The 3,701-nt window shown below is 40.9% G+C and overlaps 1 pseudogene; it reads left to right on the top strand.

Moving 5' to 3' along the window:
- The first annotated feature begins 1,944 nt into the window (after positions 1 to 1,944).
- On the top strand, positions 1,945 to 3,499 carry LOC103244443 (keratin, type I cytoskeletal 18 pseudogene; annotated as a pseudogene).
- Positions 3,500 to 3,701: the final 202 nt, after the last annotated feature.

Raw genomic sequence — 3,701 nt, forward strand, 5'->3', positions numbered from 1 at the left:
CAACAAGAGAAAAGAAACAAATAACATATAAAGGAGATCCCATATGACTGGCAGTAGACTTCTCAGTGAAAACCTTACCATCCAGGAGAGAGCGGCATGCATGACATATTCAAAGTGCTTCTGGAAAAAACAAAAACAAAACAAAAAACCTTTTATCCTAGAATATTACATCCAGTGAAAATATCCTTTAAATGTAAAGGAGAAAAAATGCTTTCGCAGGGAAGTAAAAGCTGTTGAATTTTGTCAACATTAGACCTTTCTTACAAGAAATGCTATAGGGAGTTCTTTAATCTGAAAAAAAAAAAGGATGTTAATGAGCAATAATAAATATGAAGATACAAAACTCACTGGTAACAGTAAGTACACAGACAAATACAGAATATACTAACACTGTAGCTGTGGTATGTAAATCATATGTTCAGTAGGAAGACTCAAAGACAAACCTGTTAAAAATAACTACAATAACTTTTAAGAGGTAGGTAGTATAAAAAAAATAGAAACAATAAAAAGTTAAAAAGCAGGATGTGTGGACTTAAGATACAGAGATTTTATTAGTTATCTCCTTGCTTGTTTGTTGATTCATTGTTTTTTTGCAATCAGAGTTGTCATCAGTTGGAAATACTAGCTTGTAAAATGTTATTTGCAAGCATCATGGTAACTTCAAATTAAAAAACCTACAACAGATATACAAAAAATAATAAGTAAGAAATTAAAACATACCAATAGAGGAAAACATACCAATGAAGGAAGACAAGAAAGAAAGAATAAAGGCCCACAAAACAACCAGAAAATAAATAACAACATGGCAGTAATAAGTACTTACTTATCAATAATAACCCTGAATGTAAATAGACTAAACTTTCCAATAAAGAAATATACAGTGACTGGATTAAAAAAAAAGACTCAATTATATAGTGCCTATAAGAAACTAACTTCACCTATAAAGATACACACAGACTGAAAATAAAGGGATAGATGAAAAAGGCAAATGGAATCCAAATAAAGAAGACTAGTAGTTATATCAGAGAAAATACATTTCAATTCAAAAATATCAAAAGAGACAAGGTTATTATGATAAAAGGATCAGTTCAACAAGAGGATATAATAATTGTAAATATATATACACCCAACGCTGGAGCACCCAGATATAAAGCAAGTATTAGCGCCAAAGGGAGATACACTCCCAGTACAATCATAGCTGGCAACCTCAACACCCCACTTTCAGCATTGAACAGATCATCCAGAAAGAAAATCAACAACAACAATAAAATTAGACTTAATCTGCACTATAAACCAAATAGACCAAATAGATATTTACACAACATTACTTTCAAGACTTGGAAAATACACATTCTTCTCGGCATATGGATTATTCTCAGAAATAGACCATACAATAGGCCACAAAACAAGTCGTAAGAAAATTCAAAACATTGATGACCACCATGGAATAAAACTAGAAATCAATAACAAGAGGAACTTTAAAAACCATAGAAACACATGGAAATTAAATAATATGCTCCTTAATGACCCGTGGGTCAATGAAGAAATTAATGAGGAAATTAAAAATTTACTGGAAAAGATGATAACGGAAACACAGCATACTAAAACCTATGTGGTGCAGCAAAAACAATACTAACAGGAAAGTTTATAGCAATAAGTGGCTACATCAAAAAAATAAAAATTCAAATAAACATCCTAATGATACATCTTAACTAGAAAAGCAAGTGCAACCCAAACCCAAATTGGTAGAAGGAAAGAAATAATAAATTACAGCAGAAATGAAATTGAAATCAAAACATACAAAAGATCAATAAATCAAAATGTTTTTTGAAAAGATACAATAAGAATAAGCAAGACTAAGAAAAAAATAAAATCAGAGATGAAAAGGAGACATTACGGTCGGCAAAGCCTGAGTCCTGTCGTCTCACCTTCCTCCCATACAGCATGAGCTTCACCACTCGCTCCACCTTCTCTACCAACTACCGGTCCCTGGGCTCTGTCCAGGTGCCCAGCTACGGCGCCCGGCCGGTCAGCAGTGTGGCCAGTGTCTATGCAGGCGCCGGGGGGCTCTGGTTCCCGGATCTCCGTGTCCCGCTCCACCAGCTTCCGGGGCGGCATGGGGTCCGGGGGCCTGGCCTCAGGGATGGCCAGGGGTCTGGCAGGAATGGGAGGCATCCAGAATGAGAAGGAGACCATGCAAAGCCTGAGCGACCGCCTGGCCTCCTACCTGGACAGAGTGAGGAGCCTGGAGACTGAGAACCGGAGGCTGAAGAGCAAAATCTGGGAGCACTTGGAGAAGAAGGGACCCCAGGTCAGAGACTGGAGCCATTACTTCAAGATCATCGAGGACTTGAGGGCTCAGATGTTCGAAAATACTGTGGACAATGCCCGCATCGTTCTGCAGATTGACAATGCCCGTCTTGCTGCTGATGACTTTAGAGTCAAGTATGAGACAGAACTGGCCATGCGCCAGTCTGTAGAGAACGACATCCATGGGATCCGCAAGGTCATTGATGACACCAATGTCACTAGACTGCAGCTGGAGACAGAGATCGAGGCTCTCAAGGAGGAGCTGCTATTCATGAAGAAGAACCACAAAGAGGAAGTAAAAGGCCTACAAGCCCAGATTGCCAGCTCTGGGTTGACTGTGGAGGTAGATGCCCCCAAATCTCAGGACCTCACCAAGATCATGGCAGACATCCGGGCCCAATATGACGAGCTGGCTCGGAAGAACCGAGAGGAGCTAGACAAGTACTGGTCTCAGCAGATTGAGGAGAGCACCACAGTGGTCACCACACAGTCTGCGGAGGTTGGAGCTGCTGAGACGACGCTCACAGAGCTGAGACATACAGTCCAGTCCTTGGAGATCGACCTGGACTCCTGAGAAATCTGAAGGCCAGCTTGGAGAACAGCCTGAGGGAGGTGGAGGCCCGTTACGCCCTACAGATGGAGCAGCTCAATGGGATCCTGCTGCACCTGGAGTCAGAGCTGGCACAGACCCGGGCAGAGGGACAGTGACAGGCCCAGGAGTATGACGCCCTGCTGAACATCAAGGTCAAGCTGGAAGCTGAGATCGCCACCTACCACCGCCTGCTGGAAGATGGCAAGGAATTCAATCTTGGTGATGCCTTGGACAGCAGCAACTCCATGCAAACTATGCAAAAGACCACCACCTGCCGGATAGTGGATGGCAAAGTGGTGTCTGAGACCAACGACACCAAAGTTCTGAGGCATTAAGCCAGCAGAAGCAGGGTACCCTTTGGGGAGCAGGAGGCCAATAAAAAGTTTAGAGTTCATTGGAAAAAAAAAAAAAGAAAGAAAGAAAAGGAGACATTACAACTTATAACACAGAAATTCAAAGCATCATTAGGGATTGCTATGAGCAACTATATGCCAATAAATTAAAATCATAGAAGAAATGGATAAATTCCTAGACACATGTATGTCTAGGTTCCTAAACAACCTAACAAGATTGAACCAATATGGCGATTTCTCAAGGATCTAGAACTAGAAATACCATTTGACCCAGCCATCCCATTACTGGGTATATACCCAGAGGATTATAAATCATGCTGCTATAAAGACACATGCACATGTATGTTTATTGCAGCACTATTCGCAATAGCAAAGACTTGGAACCAACCCAAATGTCCATCAATGACGGAGTGGATTAAGAAAATGTGGCACACATACACCATGGA

Source organism: Chlorocebus sabaeus, chromosome 23, assembly GCF_047675955.1.
Source record: "Chlorocebus sabaeus isolate Y175 chromosome 23, mChlSab1.0.hap1, whole genome shotgun sequence".
Classification (NCBI taxonomy): Eukaryota; Metazoa; Chordata; class Mammalia; order Primates; family Cercopithecidae; genus Chlorocebus; species Chlorocebus sabaeus.